Source organism: Desmodus rotundus, chromosome 12 (genome assembly GCF_022682495.2).
Source record: "Desmodus rotundus isolate HL8 chromosome 12, HLdesRot8A.1, whole genome shotgun sequence".
In the NCBI taxonomy this organism is placed as follows: Eukaryota; Metazoa; Chordata; class Mammalia; order Chiroptera; family Phyllostomidae; genus Desmodus; species Desmodus rotundus.
The window spans coordinates 37276604-37294395 of NC_071398.1; the positions used below are offsets into that span (position 1 = coordinate 37276604).

Consider the following 17792-nt stretch of genomic DNA (forward strand, 5'->3'; position numbering starts at 1 on the left):
CACGACCTCCTCAGCCATCACCACTGCCCCCCTCGGGCACCCAGGCATTCCTGACTCCCCATGGTCAGCCGGGGCTCCCTGACTTCTCCTGGCCTGTGATAAGCCCAAGTTAAGTTTTGAGGGGGTAGAACATAGAACAGCGGTTTCTAATTTTCAGGCTGTGACTCACTGATAAGTCACAATTAACACGTTTTTTAAATAAAGTACAATAAAAAACTGATTTACCAGAGTACACTGCATATAGTATGGGTAAATGTGACTGCAAGATATTCTGTCTACTTGTATGAGTAGTGATTGCTATGGAAAAGGTATTCCTTACTCAGATTATGGATACAATGTTCAAAAAAACATTTTGCCTTGAAGCTCCCAGAGCATGCCCGGAAGAACCAATCATACCCACCTCTGAGCCTCTTCCTCAGGCACCTTCCGGACAAGGCCTCTTTGTTTAACCAGTGGCTGAGATCCAAGACCTTGGCCTTAGACTGACCCCTCTCTCTCCCTCTGTCTCACACCACATCCAATCCCGCAGCTGCAAGTCCTGTTTATTTCTTTTGAATTATATGCAGAATCTGCCACACTTCGGCAGCCACTTGGCTCTTGTCCCAGGGAGGATCCCCTCTCATCTCAGCTATGACACTTAGCTCCAGAACAGCAGGATCAAGGAAGAGCACCTGGCACATAGTAGGTGCTATACACAGTAAGGCTGACTCCCTCTGGGCAAGATCACCCATTGAAAACCTGAACTGCCCTCCTAGGCTCATGTCTGTGCCTGCGGAAGGGGCAGGGCTGAGCTCTGGCCAGCCTCCCTGCACTGTCTTCAACCCCCCACACTGCCAATTACCTGCTCTCCCTGTCATGTGGGCCCTTTGCATCCCCTCCTCCAGGACACCAGGCCTGGTGTGGCTCAGTGGATTGAGCGCTGGCCTGCAAACCAAAAGGTCACTGGTTCAATTTCCAGTCAGGGCACATGCCTGGATTGCAGGCCAGGTCCCTGGTTAGGGGCGTGTCAGAGGCAACTAGTCAATGTTTCTTTCTCTCTTTCTCCCTCCTTTCCCATCTCTCTAAAAATAAATAAATTAAATTAAAAAAAAGAAGAAGAAGAAGTTGAACCCAGCTGTGTCAGCTGCGTGACATGCTGCCACCCAGGCTGGTCATACCCCCCCAATTTCCACTGACACAATCCATCCCAGGGACAATCTCCAGGTCTCTGATGCCCGAGGGGCCCTCTGAGACCTCCCTATTTATCGCTGGGTCACGACCCTGACTTCAGCCTGGCCAGGAGCAGAGAGACAAGGAAACTGATGATAAGCAGTTTCATCAACACACTGACCATCATTTAACTGTCTCCAGGGGTTGTGGGCAGGCCAGACAGTGAGACTCCGGGAAGAATTCGGAATAGAGCGGGGCAATCGACAGACCAGCTGACGCCAGGCCAGCTGTGAGCCAGCCGGGCAGCGCCTCAGACTTCCTCTCATTTCAATGGCTATGAAACGGTACACATGTGAGGTAATGCTTCACCAGACCTGGGATGCAGGCAAGACAACCGAAATTTTGTAGCCATGAAGCCCCTTTGTCATGGTAACTAGTTGTCAGCAGCTTTGTCTTGTTTTCAACACTAGAAATTCAGAGCACGCCTTCCAATCCTAAACCTCTGGCCAAGAATTAACCTCACCTTGCTAGTAACATTTTCGTTGAGAGTATATTTTAATGCCTGGTTGTAAGGAAGGCATACAATTAAACAGAAAGTCAATCAAGCCCACAGAATTAAATACTTTTGTGTTACATTTAAGACATCCGGGATATTGGTATTTAAAGCATTTGCTATGTTTAAGAGAATCTGGAATAGGGGGAAATGTGACAAACTTGTCCTGTAAATGTAGTCGTCCAATGTAAATTGTAATGGAGTCATTCGTTATTTTCGACTTGTAATTTTTCACAGAAACGTGAAAGAGAGTTTTTCTAAATGACTAAACGGCCCTGGAATGTTTACAAGATCTTGATGCTCTTGTAGTTCGTTACAAGAGGTAAGTGCTTGGGAAGGTTTCACTCCTTAGAAGCTTCTGTTGAGTTTCTGAAGAAAATTGAACAGTTTAAATTTGTGAAGGCAGAACAGTTAAGGGGATTCAATTAACTAAGATGCTACATGGGATGTGAAGCTGTTGAAACTGAAGTTGGTTGAACATTAATCAAAGACCTCCCTGAAAGTGACTGTTTGAATTTACTAGATTTATAAATAGACTAATATTGGAAAGAACTTTGAAGCTTAAGAAAGACAGTGTTTTTAATTGGTAGTTTTAATACATTGAAGGTTAATTTAAACATGAAGTATTTTCTATGCACAAATGGCTCCCCCAAAGACACCAGAATGCTCGCCCAGACACTGTCTTTCATTGGTGACTGGAAGCCACTCCTATCATCAGGGTAAATGACTGACTTTCCCTTAGAAAAAGGATGCCAGACACAGTTCATTGTCCCCAAATCCATCTCCCTTCAGAGCACAATTGTAGGAGGCCACCTCTGGGATGGCCCCATTGACCCCGCCTCCTGGTGTTTATGGCCCCCACAAACCACTCTCCTGGAGTACAGGCTGCAACTAGTGACGCGCTTATAACGAATAGAAAATGGCAAAAGTAATGAGACGTCACTTCGGAGACTGGGCTACAAAAGGACTGACTGTGACTTCTGTCTTGCTCTCTTGCTCAGAGGGAAGCCACACTGGGAGCTGCCTGGTGGTGAGGCCCACTGGCTGGAAACTGATGTCCCGCCAACAGCCAGCCAGTGAGGACCTGAGGCCGCCCACAAGCGTGCCCACGAGTTCGGAAAGGGAGCCTCCCCCACTTGACTGAAGTGACTGCAGCTCCGACCAACACCATTAGCCATAAGATCCCACCCCTGAAAGAAAACCTACATTTCCCATACTCCCTTGCAGCCAGGCATGATGACGAGGGGAGGTGCTAGTGTTGACAAGCCATCTGACCACACAGACAAGGCCAACACCTACAAGGAATTGAGGAGTTTGACTTCGTAGGGCAGAGCCATGTTATCAGCCTGAGGAGTAATAGGAGAGCAAAATAAACTTTAAACAGCTAAGTCTCAGCTTTTCCCAAGCCCCACATATTCATTTAACCCATCTTTTAATCAACACCCTCTTTTTTTAAATTAGTCTCCTTCTGGTCAATGATAACCAAGATATTATGTTTTGATGTGCTTGGTACATGTTTTTGTTTATTTTTCAAAAATATATATTACAATGGTTAGTAATGCTTACTGCCTCCTATGTGTCATAGAGCAGCCCCCCACTAGCACACGTGCCATCAGTCACGGAAACGCTGCTCTTCTCTGTATTTGCTGGGAAGTATTTTTGTGAAGGCTAGATTCTTACTGGTCTTTTCAAATTGTGTTCTCATTTGCCAGCAGCCTCTGGCACCCCGGGCTCCTGGTGCCTCAGCCAGCCAGCTTGACAAAAGCTACTGGCTGCCTTTCCTTCTAAGCCTGAATCTTCAAAGGAGACCCATGTTACAGACACTTGATATTTGGCAAACACTCCCCTAGAGAAAGCTATGCCCAGTGTTCCCCTGGAAGGATGATTTGTGTGGGCATGACCCGAGCCCATGGTTTTCAGGGAGTCCCCAGTGTGCCGGCACCAACAGGTAATCCACAGCCTTGAGTTCTCTGACTCGCAGGGCCTCTCCTGCTGGGGTGAGCCAACCTCACATTGTGATGGCAGGAGGAATTCATGGCGGGCCAGCACAACGAATCAATTAATAAGATTCGACATACACAAGGCTGTAGCAAACCTCTGGGAGGGGGGCATCTGAGGGTAACCAGGGTTTCTATGCTCATAGACGGGTCAGCCCAGGATGGTGGCTATGGACTCGCGGTCAGATCTGGGTTCCTCCCCGTCCTGTGTTGTCTTCCCCTGTACCTTAGGGATAGCAGTGGTACCAACCTCAGAGGGTTGCTGGGAGGGTTAGATGAGATAACGTACTTCGAGCCCTTAGCCCAGTATCTGGCACATAAGATCCTAGGGCAAATAATTACAGAACATTAGTGTGTGATAACAATTAGGATGATGACTACTGTCATTATAAAAGGACTATGGCCTGTGGTAGGCTAAATAAAGGCCCCCCTAAATTATCTAGGTCCCTCGACTTTGTAAACGTTATCTTATATGGCAAAAAGGACTTTACAGGTCCTAAGAGGAGGAGATTATCCTGGATTATCCAGTGGGTGTATTAATGATCCCTTATCTGCCGTCACTACAATGCAGCTGGCCAGCTCTGATTGGGGATTGCTTTTCTCTTCTAAGGGCTCACAACAAAATGGTCTGCAAGGCCAGGATCCAGGGTAAGTGCACTGAAGGGTATCCTCGAGGAGCTGCCACCACCAATGCCCAAAAGGCCAGGCAGACATTGTGATGTGGGATGGGCCCAGGCATAGCACAGCTCAGGGTGGGGACCATGAAAGTGGGAGACAATGTGTCCTCTCTTACAGTCATTCCTGCCACCAGAGTGAGGGCCAGGACCACGGGGCCTTTCCATTTCCAAGAGAAGCTGGAAAATTAGGGTTTTTTGTGACATCACCCCTGTGGTTTTCCAGTGTTTGCAACCAATACACCATTTTTAAAACACAGCACATGACCAATAGCAGCAAAGAAATGGGCAAAGGTTGATTAACTGACAAATCATGGGGAAGAAGTCGTAGTGGTTCTTAAACACAAGGAAAGATGATCACCTTCCTCATCACAAAAGAAATGCAAAGTAAGACTACGGCAAGGTACCATTTTCTACTACTCAAGCAAAGATTTAAAACATCTGGAGACTGCCGGTCAAGATGGCAGTGTAGGCAGACATGGCTCGCCTCTTCACACAACCTCATCAAAATTACAAATAAAATATAGAACAACCATCACTCAGAACCATCAGAAATCGAGTTGAAGGGAAGCCTGATAACTATGGAATTAAAAAACCACATCCGTCCAGACTGGTAGGAGGGGCACAGACACAGAACAGGTTGGTCCCACACCCTGTATGGTGGATAAAAATTCAGGAGGGATATCTTAGGAGCAAGGAGCCCCAGCCCCACATCAGGCCCCCCAGCCAAGGTTTCCAGTGCCGGGAAGATAAGTCCCCACAACTTTTGGCTGCAAAAAGCAGCAGGGAGTAAGTCGGTGGAAGAAACTGCTGGAGCCCCAAGAAGTTCCTCTTAAAGAACACACACATGGACTCACCTATTCAGACTCACTCCCTCTGAGCTCCAGCCCTGGAGTAACAGCACCGAAAGGCACCAGTGCTATATGGGGAGGAATTGAAGTGTCTGGCATCAAGGCGAACAGAGGCCATATTCTTTGGCCTCTTTGGGGGAGAGGCCAGTTCTCCCCCAAAAGAGCTGGCAAGCTGGTGCCATATCTGAGACTCCATCACCCTGGCTGACACTGCCTGACCCACCTTGGAGATCCCAAGACTCCACCCCACCCAATTTACAGGCCCACTCAAGCTGCTTTTCTTTTTTTCTTTAATATGTTTAAGATTCTATTTATTTATTTATTTTCAGAGAGAGGGAAAGGGAGGGGGAAAAAAGAGAAACATCAATGACTGAGAGAAACATGGATTGGTTGTCTCTTCATGCTCCCAACTGGAGGCCTGGCCTGCAACCCAGGCATGTGCCCTTATGAGGAATCGAATCAGCACACTTTTGGTTCACACGCCAGTGCTCAATCCACTGAGCCACACCAGCCAGGGCGCCAAGCTGCTTTTCCATGTAAATGGATAGCCATGGCTCATGCTTCAAACTTTTAAATCCTATCAAACAAGCAACAGCTGGTCTCAGTGAGCCCCGAGCCTGGCACTAGCAGCTGTCAGATTTAGATTCACAGCTTAGCTTCACCTGGGAATCTCCAAGCCCAGCACAAGTAGCAGCCATCTCAGGTTGCTTTACACCTCAGGCAGGGTGGCCCTGGGCAAAACACAGGTGGGGGCTGACCTTGGCCTGCACCACTCAGGAAACCCCAGATTCTGCGCACCCAGTGGACAGCCAGAGACCACACTGGAACACCATCATCCTGCCCCTTCACAGCTGATCCTCTACAGGGGGCAGAGGTAGGTTGTAAGTGGTCACAGCTGACTGGCCTGGGTAAATCCCTGCCATTGATCTGCCAACAGCAACTAAGGCTCAACTACTAGAGGAGGGTATACTCAGCCCACACGAAGGGTGCATCAAGTACCCAGTTTGAGTGATAGGAGAGGCTGTGCCACTGGAAAGGGGGTGGTGACTCCCTCTAGTGGAGAATGCCCTGAGCCCTTCTCTGAAACAGCTTTTATTTATTAGGGATCGGTATGTGCAGGGGTATACAGTATTCATGCAAAGCTCATAAATCAAGTCCAAAGGCTATAGTTATAGAAAACAGATATTACCTATAGATAACAATTGAGAGAACACAGAGCTCTGCCTCAGGTCAGGGTCTGTTAATTATGCTGACACCAGAGGGTCGTTAAGGCGTGGTTCATGAGATGAGGAGTTCACTCCCTTCTGGTTTGAACTTAAACATCTGGTTTATACCAACAGGGCTGGTATACAGCGCAAAGCAAGCTTCAAAGGATACAATGTATTCTTCAGGCCTGATTGCCCACGGAAATCCTAGTGTAAGTGTCGAGATACTCCTGCCACCTGCGTTCCCAGCATTCCGGTCGAGACTTACAGGCCTTGCTTGCGTGGGGCTACAGTTTCTGATACTACACAAAGTGGTCCCCAACAATAAGATATCTAGAATTGGCAAATTTGTAGAGACAGAAAAATTAGCAGTTACCAGGGGATTGGCTGGGATTTGGGGAGGAAGGAGTAGGGAATTATTACTGAAAGGGTAAAGTTTCTGTTTAGAGTGATGAAAATTTTGGGCCCGGGTTGGTGTAGCTCAGTGGGTTGAGTACGGTCCTGCAGACCAAAACAAGGTTGCCAGTTCAATTCCTGGTCAGGGCATATGCCTGGGTTGTGAGACAGGTCCCCAGTTGGGGGCATGTGAGAGTCAGCCAATCAGTGTTTCACTCACACATCAATGGTTTTTCCCCTCTTTTTCTCCCTCCTTTCCCCTCTCTCTGGAAGTAAATAAATAAATCTTTTAAAAAAAGAAAGAAAATTTTGGGACAAAATAGTGATGGTTACAAAGCAGTATGAATGCAACTAAGGCTATTACATCATACACTGGAAAAGGGCTAAACTGATGAATGTTTTATATTTATTTTACCACAATAAAAATAAGTTGGGGCTTTATTAAGCCACATTGATTAAAGGCTTTGGATTTAACTGGATAGAAACAGGTCTGGTCCTGCTCAGAACAAAGAGTTCAGAGGAGGCAGGCCAGCCCGCACCGTGCGAGAAGATGTTTGGGACACCTGTGACCCTGAGGGGAACACAGAACTGGGCCATCAACAAAACCCATCTGCTGGTGCAAAGCCAATCTCAAGGACAGTCTCTGAGTAACGATTCCTTCGGAGCTCCCTGGTCTTATCACTGGTCTGGTCACTTGCACCTAAAACTCAGCAGCTCTGAGGCAGTGACCCTGACTCTTTCTTTACATTGTGTGGGTGAAATCATGCTCCCAGCAGGAAAGAAGAATACAAATTGAAGTAGCAATAATAAAGATACAAATTCAAATCCATGGTGTTAGCACATTTGTGACATGTGTCAGTACGAGTTACTAGTTTTATCATCATAAAATATTATACAACTGCTTTGTGCATTTGTTAAGGTAGTTACAATGTTTAAAGGCATCTGCTATTAGACTTGTGAAGGGTTTAAGTGATTGCCTTTGGAACGAGTGCCTAAATGGTTACAGGAATCTGATTTTAAAGAACCACTGATTGAACAATTTTGTTGAAGAATAAATATTAGTTAGTATTTCTGTCCATACACAAAACCATGTCTGCTAGACAGTCTAGCAGCATGGAAAAATGGCTACTTGCGTATATTTCTGGTGAGTGATGAGTAATTTTTTAATAGCTAAGAAAATTTTATGCATATACCTTTTCTAAAGTATCACTTTTTATTGGGATATAATTCACATAAAAAATTTAATTGTTTTAGGTTCTGGCCAAGAGGGAGGCGTAGGTAGATGCTTTGCCTCCTTGCACAACCAAAACTAGGAAACAACCAATTTAAAAACAACAAACAACCAGAACTGCCAGAAAATATAACTGTATGGAAGTCCAGCAACCAAGGAGTTAAAGAAGAAATATTCAATCAGACCGGTACAAGGGGTGGAGACAAGCAGCCAGGTGGAGAGGAGGCATGGGAAGTTGGTGGCTGGCAGATTGGGTGGTCCCACATTCACGAGCAGATAAACCAGGAAGAACAATTGGGCAGCAAGACAGAACATGCAACTCAGGGTTCCAGTGAGGGGAAATAAAACCTCAAAACCTCTGCCTGTAAAAATCTGTGGGGGTTATGGTGGTAGGAGAAACTGCCAGTCTCTTGAAAGCATGGCAAGAGCCAAGCAAGTGGCATTGTTCCCTCTTTGACCCCTCTCCCCATACAGCACCACAAAGCGTTGAAGTGGGTTGCCCCACCCTGGTGAATATGTAAGGCTCCACCCCTTACAATGTAACAGGTGAGCCAAGACAAAGAAATATGGCCCAGACGAAAGAACAGATCAAAACTCCAGAAAAAGAACTAAGCAACAAAGAGATAGCCAACCTATCAGATGCAGAGTTCAAAACACTGGTGATCAGGATGCTCACAGAACTGATTGAGTATGGCCACTAAACAAAGGAAGAAGTGAAGGCTATGCAAAGTGAAATAAAGAAAAATATACAGGGAACCAACAGTGAAGGGGAGGAAACCAGGACTCCAATCAACAATTTGGAACAAAAGGAAGAAATAAACATTCAACCAATAAACATTCTTCAGAACAGAATGAAGAAACAAGAATTCAAAAAAATGAGGAGAAGCTTAGGAACCTCTGGGACGACTTTAAACATTCCAACATCTGAATCATAAGAGTGCCAAAAGGAAAAGAGGAATAACAAGAAATTGAAAACTTATTCGAAAAAATAATGAAAGAAAACTTTCCAAATCTGGTGAACGAAATAGACATACAAGTCCAGGAAGCTCACAGAGTCCCAAAGAAGTTGGACCCAAGAAAGCACACACCAAGGCACATCATAATTACATTACCCAAGATTAAAGATAAGGAGAGACTCTTAAAAGCAGCAAGAGAAAAGAAGAAAGTTACCTACAAAGGAGTTCTCATGAGACTATCAGCTGATTTCTCAAAAGAAACCTTACAGGCAAGAAGGTGTTGGAAAAAAGCATTCAAAGTCATGCAAAGCAAGGACCTCCATCCGAGATTACTCTATCCAGCAAAGCTTTCATTTAGAATGGAAGGGCAGATACAGTGCTTCCTAGATAAGGTCAAGGAGTTCATCATCACTAAGCCCTTATTATATGAAATGTTAAAGGGACTTATCTAAGAAAAGAAGAAGATCAAAAATACAAACAGTAAAATGACAACAAACTCACAATTATAACAAATGAACCTAAAAAAAACAAAACAAAAATGAACTAAGCAAACAACTAGAGCAGGAACAGAATCACAGAAATGGAGATCACACGGAGGGTTATCAGCAGGGAAGGGAAGGGAGGAGAATGAGAGAAAAGGTACAGGGAATAAGAAGCATAAATGGTAGGTACAAAATAGACAGGGGAGGTTGAGAATAGCATAGGAAATGTAGAATCCAAAGAACTTATATGTATGACCCATGGACATGAACTAAAAGTAGGGGTTGGAAATCCTGGAGGGAATGGGGGTACCAAGCGAGGGGGGTAAAGGGGAGAAAAAAGAATGGGACAACTAATAGTGTAATCAATAAAATATACTTTTAAAAAATTAATCATTTTAAAGTGTATGAATCAGCAGTTTCTAGTATATTTACAATGTTGTATAATCATCACTACTATCTAATTCCAGAACATTCTCATCACTCCATTCTCTCTAATTCCCCCAGCCCCTGGCAACCACTAACCTACTTTCTGTCTCTATGAATTTGCCTTTTGTCACTCCATATAAATGAAATCAGTATAAGGCCTGGCCTTTTATATCTGGCTTCTTTAGCTTATAATGTTTTCAAGGTCCGTCAATGTTGTAGTGCGGATCTGTATACTTCATTCCTATTTTTGGCTGAATAATTCCATTCCAATAATCCCGTTGTATGGATATGCCACATTATGTTTACTTATTCATTCGTTTAAGGACATTTTGATTGTTCCAACTTCTGGCTGGTATGAATAATGCTGCTATGAACATCTGTATACCAGTTTTCATGTGGATGTATATTTCATTTCCCTTCAGTGTATACCTAGGAGTGGAATTGTGGGTCATATGGTAACTCTAAGTTCAACTGTTTGGGGACTCACCAGGCTGATTTCCAAAGCTGCTGCACCATTTTGCACAAGCAGTGTGCAAGGGTGCCAACAACTCCACATCCTCGGCAATACTGACTATTGTTTCTTTTAAAAACCATAGCCATGAGCATAACTTTTGACCTAGGAACTCCACTTCTAGAAATGTCTACTCTGATGACACGTTGTATTTGGCAACACTGTTTGTAATACCTTCTATTTCCATCAGTAAGGGACAAAAGGAAAACACTAGGTACATTCGTACAATAGAGATCTAAGCAGCTGCTAAGGAAAAATAAGGAAGCTTTACGTAGTGATACGGAAAGATCACCAAAATACATTGAGCAACCAAAGCAAAGCATCAAGCATGAAGTGTGTGGTATGTTACTGTTTGTTTGAAGTGTGCATGTGTGTGTGTGTGAAATTCCTTGACTATGTATTAAAAAAACCTCTGCAAGAATATATCATGAGCCCTGGCCAGGTGACTTAGTTGGTTAGAGCATCACCCGGACACGCCAAGGTTATGGGTTCGATCTCCAGTCAAGGCACATACAAAAAGCACTAATGAATGCATAAATAAGTGGATCGACAACCTGTTTCTCTCTTTCTCTTCCCTCCTCTCTCTAAAATCAATCAATAAATTTTTTTAATTAGAAAAAAGAGAACATGTTAGAATGGAAGGAAAAGCTGGGGTAGCTGAGGGCAGTGGTAGAAGACAGATTAGCTCTGAACACATTTTTCATATATTAAAAATTTTATACAATATGACTATGTTATCCAATTCAAAATAAATACAAAGAGAAATTTTAAAACACTGAAAGCTAAACAGAACATATCTGTGATATTAACTGGAGGCTGCCAGGCCCTGACCTCTGCATTGTCCAATTTGACCCTCATTCTATAAGGAAACTGACAACACTGGTCACTCAGTAATCAGAGGTGTCAGCAGAAGGTAACGTTTGACCCCAGAGCCCACCGTCTTAGCACCTTAGAGAACCCTCGAACACTCTTATTTGTATAAAGTAATGGAATCAGAAAGGGAATCAGCTGGCAATGACAAAGAGACTGGGAAGGAGACTGTCTTAGTTTCCTGTTGCTGCTATAACAAATTATCATAAACTTAATGACTTAAAACAACAAAACTTATCCTTTTACCATCCAAAATCAGTTTCAATGGGCTAAAGTCAAGGTGTTGGGAGTGTTGGTTTCTTCTGGAGCTGCTGAGTGAAGAGTCCTGGCCTTTTTCAGCTTCTAGTGGCCACCTTTGTTCCTAGACTGTGTCTCCTCTCTCCGTCTTCAAAGCGCATCACTCCAGTCTCTGCTTCCAACAATCTCCCCATCTCAAAATCCTTACCTCAATAATATCTGCAAAGTCCCTTTTGCCCTGTAAGGCCACATTCACAGGTCCCAAGGTTTGGGGCATGAATGTTCGGGGGGCATGTAGCCTACTAGAGGCCATCCGCACTTGAGAGATTCCAACACATTTCTAGCAGACAAATCAGGTAGAGGCTTGGGGACATGCATCACAGGAGGTCATTGCACTCGGCAGAGGACTACAGAGAAGAGGGAGCCCAGCACTCCTTGGGTTGTAGGGAGCAGGCAAGAGTGAGAAAAATTAGCTGAGTCAGGCTGAGAAGAATGTCTGTGCATGCTTCCTGCACCCTCTCCTACCCCGTTCCCCAGGGCCCAGGTCCCCAACATGCGCACGCAGGAAAACAAGGACTGAAGAGCAGCTCCCTAAAGACATCCAGCTCTCTGACAGCCTGAAATGGCTAAGTAGGGTGGGTGCTGGTTTATGAAAAAGCCAGTCCTATTCTGGCAGCCAGAAGTTGGGCTCCTGGCCTCTTACCTACCCACATGTGAAACCAGCCAGTGGGCAAGCCCCACGCCCAGGCACAAAGCTCCCATTCACGCTCCCACTCAGGGCAGAGGCCCGGAGGGAAAACAGTCCAACATTTATAACAGGAAACACACACCCATCACCTACAGACACGAGCCTTGTTTTTCCTTTGAGAATGGCAAGTAAGAACACCAAACAGGAAAAGAAAACCAGTACTGAGCAATGAGCAAGAGCGAGCCCAAAGGAAATGGCCAATTCAGGACCCCAATCGAGGTGCGTGAACTGTATGTGGTTGTTATGCCTCCTTGGTCTCTTTTTGGTTTTCATATATTGACTTTTTTTGAGAAGTCCTGGTCAGTTATTTTGGGTATATCCCTTATTTTCAATGTCTGATTGTTTCCTCATTAAGTGGAGATTTCACTTAAAAGAAAAAAAAGAATTCTGCATAGGCAATCTTGTGCCCTTCCTGTAATGTCACATCAACAGACGTGATATCAGGTTGTCCCACCACGGGGACACTATTTGATCACTCTGGTTAAGAAGAGGGTGTCTGCCAGAAGGCACCCCCACACACACACTAGGTAGTACATTTTTTCCCTCTGTAAAGAATAAGTCGTCCGCTGTATGTTGATTCTGAACTGTTCCCCAGCAACCTTTCACCGATGGTTTTAGCATCCTTTCACCACCCCGTTGTTTATTTTATTGGGGATCCCTGTGTTTTTCCTAATTTAGCTGTAATACACGGGTATTATTTGTTGAAATAAATTGTATAGTGCCTGTGAGCCTACATATTTATGTAGCCAGATTCACAGCAGGTGTTTAATAATACACAGTTATCAATTTTTTAAAACATCACTGCACTGGGAGGGGCACAATCTCATCCACAAACATAGACTTTCCTCATAAATTAGATCCCTACACCGTTTAAGCAGTAAGATCTGACTGAACCGATCTCGGTTATTTATAACTAAGTGTGTTTTCCTCTCTGACAGACTTTGAAGCTGGAGCACCATGTGATTACGGAGTGCTGCCCACCCTGCTGGGAATACTGAAGGATTCTAATAACTAAAAACAAAAACAAAGCAAGAAAAACAAGAATCAAACCATCTATCTCTAAACCTTTCATATAAAGGGCTGTGTGTGCATCTGCACTAAAAACACGACCACTGATGCAGGAATTTTACAATCCAAGGTAGAAAATGCTTCAAAAGGCAGTTGTTTCAAATAATGAGAGGTACTGTTTACTCGGCAAGCGCACGATCTCACGCCGTCCTTACGGGGGCGTTGTGGTGCCTTGTTTACGAAGGGGATGTGGGGGCCCCATGCTCAAATCCTGCCCCATGGTGTGACCTCCCCCAAAGCAAGCGACTTGCACTGCATGCACAAAGTATCTCTGGCCCTCGGTTTCCCAGGAGAGTCGTCCGTGGGATCACGGACGCTAAATGCGTATAAAGCATTTAGCACAGTGCCTGCTGTGAGCGAGCGCTGAGGGAGGCCTGGCATTCAAGACTTGGCTCTGGGATTTCTGAAATCAGTCACCTGAGGTCCCTTCGGCAATCCGGGGCAATCAGAAGGAATTTTGAAAGTCCAAGGGAGAACTGGGTTGTGGCCCCATTTTTACTGGTACTGAACCCTCGGGTTAATTCTGTTGTCTACAATTTAGGGGATAGGGAGGTTTTTAAAGTAGGATGTGTGGTAGGAAGGTTGAATTTAAGAACAGGCCTGGGCCTGTTATTATTTAACTTAACTATATCACTGGTTTATTACAGAAGGATATAACTCAGTAACAGCCAGGTGCATAGTGCAAGGTATGAGGAACGGGGCGCAGAACTTCCATAACCTCTCTGAGCATGCCGCTCCTCCCAAGTGTCCATGTGTCCACCAGCCCGGAAGCTCTCCAAACCCTGTTCCTGCTGCATTTTCATGGAGGCTTTCTTTTGTAGTCAAGATGGATTAAATCATGGCCCACTGTTTCACCTCCAGCTCCTCGCCCCTCCTCTGGAGTGAGGGTGGGGAATGGGTGGGCCTGAAAGTTCCAACCCTCTAATCACTTGGCTGAGCCCCCTGGCAACCAGCCCCCAAACTTAGGTTATCTGGGGTCTTTCGAGTGTCACGTCATTAACACAACAAAAGACTTTTATTGCTATGAACACTTAGGAAATTCCAAGGGTTTTAAGGAGCTCGACGCCAGGAATGGGGATGAAGACTAAATATATTTTTTTATTATAAATCATAACATCACGGTGGGCATACTGTCAATTGTAATGAATGTTAATAATACATTTCAAGGATTGCTTTCTAAAAATGGGAACCCGCATTAGAATTGTGGGCTTCTGTGAAATACTTGAAACCCACTGATAAAGATTCGATTTCTCCTTGGTAATTATAGCTGCAGGCTGGAGCTATGTAAGGGCGTCATGGGTCGTGGCCCAGAAAATGGCGATCGATGAAACACTTTCAGTTTGGGAGAATAATAACCGCTGATCCAGAAGCAGTTAAAATATTTTTTAAACTAGTAGTTTTAATATTGTATCTCTCAAACAACTGATTCTTTGGTTTCCACATTGCTTCTCTCTTTTATAGGCGTGGCCAAAGAGGAAGGTTCAGAGTTCTCCCCTGGGGCCCGGGCTGCTGAGACTGCACGCTAAGGTCACACTGTAACCACGTGTGGATGAAATTTTCATCCAAGCGTTTCAGTAGAGCCCAGGATCGGAGTCACAGCCAGGCCCTTTACCAGCAGCGGACAGATGGTGGGATACATGTTTCGAATGGAGTAGGCGGCTGTAGGCGGCGGGCTGGAACAGCAAGGATTGGGGGGGAGGGGCGGCCAGGCCCACTGCCACTGCGAGGGGCTCCTGAGAAGGTGGAACTCGAGCGGAGGAGGCGCCTGGGAAGTGCGCCGGGGACGCGGGTCTCAGAAGGCTGGGCGCCTGGGCAGAGAGTGACCACGTGGGGAAAGTGTGGGCTCCTTAAGGGGAGGGCCACCCGGTGCCGCAGCGCTGGGGCTGGGTTTCCCGCCCGCCCCCGGCGCCCATCTTCAGCCCAACCCCAAGAAAGGGCCGAGGACTGCCCACGCCGCCGTCCCGGGGCTCCTTGGGCGGAGCTGACTCTGGGGAGCCCCCGACTGCCTCCCAGAGCTGGGTGGGCAAGGGGACTTAGCCCGCTGCCGCCTCAGAGCGGACCCCCAGGTGAGCACCGGGACAGGTAGGACCCAGCTCGGACCCCACGCCAGTCCCCATTCTCAGATGTGACTCAGACGTGACTTCCCGTCCCGGGAAGGATTTCCGCCCCAGGCTCTGCCCAGAGGAGAGTCCCGTAACCCCGCACCCCCGCACCCCTCCCCCGGGCCCCGGCGTCCCGGGCGGTCGCAGCCAGCCTGAGTCCCTTTAAGCCTGGAGTTGCACAGCGCACGTCTGAGAGCCGCGGATCGTGCTGCGCTTCAATCGCGTCCTCCGGCGCCCGCGCACCTCCGCCTGCCGCCCCTCCGCGGAGGCCGCCGTCGGGTCTCGGTCCCGAATGACCGCCCCACGTGTGCTCACAGCAGCGGCTGAAAGACCGACCCCTTTCCACCAACCCTGGGCTGTTCCTTCCGGCTGGCGGCGCCTTCGCAGCCTGGGAGTCACGCCTTGGAGCGCCCGCGCCGTCTCGATTTAGCAACTTAGGCGCCGTCTGTCTGTAGCTGCGGCCGCTCCTCCCAGATTAAATTTTGTTTTTGTGAGTTAACTTTTGCTGTTCAGTCATATGTTTTCACACTCCACATCATGTTGGATCGAGTTTGGACAGCATTTATTTACTCCCTTTTGAAAGACGGCCATACTATGAACCTACTTTTAAAATAAATACAATTTTAAATGTCCCAGTAACACACAAAAACAAAAGACAAGACAAAGCTTTGCATGAAAAATAACAGTCCTTTAAATACCTCCGCCCCCCCCCCGCGGCCAATTAAAAACTTCTGTAATCAAATTACTTTTCAAAAATGGCAAAAATATCTTGCGATCTGTGATGCGTCACTTTAAACCTTTTCCTGCTTTTTATTCGTCTGGCAGTTATTTTCAAACCTCTAAAAGCAGGTGTGGGTTATTTCGTAGTTTATCAACTTTTAGGCAATGTCCACTAATCCCTCGCTGAAAGTAGACGGGAACAGCGTTCACGGCCAGCACGGCTTCCTCCCGCTCAGGGGTCCCGTCTTCCCCCCGCCCCCACCCCCACCCCGCCCGCGACACCGGCGCCTGGCGCCGAAAGGTCGGGGACCGCTGCATAATCAGAGAATTCCTTTAGTTTCTCTATTGGCTACGTTTGTAACATAAAATGATTTTTTTAACTGGTGTTTCTTGTTCCATTAAATATATATTGGATCTGTTGATTACCATTTTTATGAGACCTGGTTGAGGAGCCTGCTTAAAAACTGTTTTTTTATTTATATTTATTTAGATACGATTTTTTATACTATCAACTTAGATATATGGTTCACAAATCAAATAGAAGTGAGTCTGCCTTGTTTTTTCCTATGATAAAAATAATATAATCTAGAGAGAAAAGACAGGGCAATGTTTTAGATTAAAAGGGAGACAAAGGTCCCAACACTGTGAGGCCCCGACCTCGTTAGGAAGAAGCAAAGGCCTTGGGCCGCGGGCACCGTGGCCGGCGCGCTGCCTGCAGCGGGCAGAGTGCCTCTCCCTCAGTGCCGTTCCCTCAGTGGGATCACAGTGCAGGCCTGCAGAATGCCCTTCCTCTTTGGGGGAAGATACACCTGGAAGTATTTCAGAGTTCTTCAGAAGAGAGAGAGAAAGCGAATATGGCAGAATTGGTGTTCATTTTCCTAACCTTTCAACATTTCAGTACGATGAAATTTTCATGGTAAAAATTTGGGTAAAATAGAGACCATTTAGAAACTCAGAAATAGATGAAGATACGGGCCCAGAGGCACAAACCCATCCCTACACACCAAGGTTCCAATCCTGATTCTGCCACTGGCTTGTCTGGCGACCTTGAGTTTGTCAGTCCCTCCTCTCAGCCTCAGTTTGCCAGCTGAAAAATGGCCCCTACCTCTGGGGGGGGTTGTAAGGCTTCTGTGAGATCCCGTGAGCACTTCCCACGTGCCCAGAGCAGAGTTACTGCACAGTCAACAGTGGCCGTTCGTATTCACTACCATCGTCTGCCCACCTGAAAATACCTGCTGTTTCCATCCTCACTGCTGTTGGCCCTCCTGTACTCTTTTTTTTCTAGAGGTGGATTTTGAACTTGGCTTGTTCTTTTTCCTTTTTAAAATTCTTCGAACGGCTCTGATCTCGCCACTGGCACAGTACGGTGTTCCGCACTGCCTCATCCCATCCTTCCTGAGCAGGTCTCCCCTTAGCCCACATTCCTCTGGTCAGGGTTCCAGTGGCCACGTGGTCCCACACACGCAGGTGCCCACGCCAGGCCAGTCCCATAGCCCGACCTTAACTACTACTGATCATAGTAACAGGGTCGCCGTGGCAGCTAACATTTGTCGGGGGCCAGGCCTCAGTCTTCATTACACATGATGTTCATTACATTTAAATTAGAATATGCCAAA

At 46.2% G+C, this 17792-nt stretch overlaps 1 long non-coding RNA gene across 1 annotated transcript; it reads left to right on the forward strand.

Moving 5' to 3' along the window:
* The first annotated feature begins 1370 nt into the window (after positions 1–1370).
* On the forward strand, positions 1371–3141 carry LOC123478426 (uncharacterized). Its single transcript, XR_006653627.2, has 3 exons — positions 1371–1506; positions 1940–2024; positions 2704–3141. It is a non-coding gene; the product is annotated as an uncharacterized lncRNA (long non-coding RNA).
* Positions 3142–17792: the final 14651 nt, after the last annotated feature.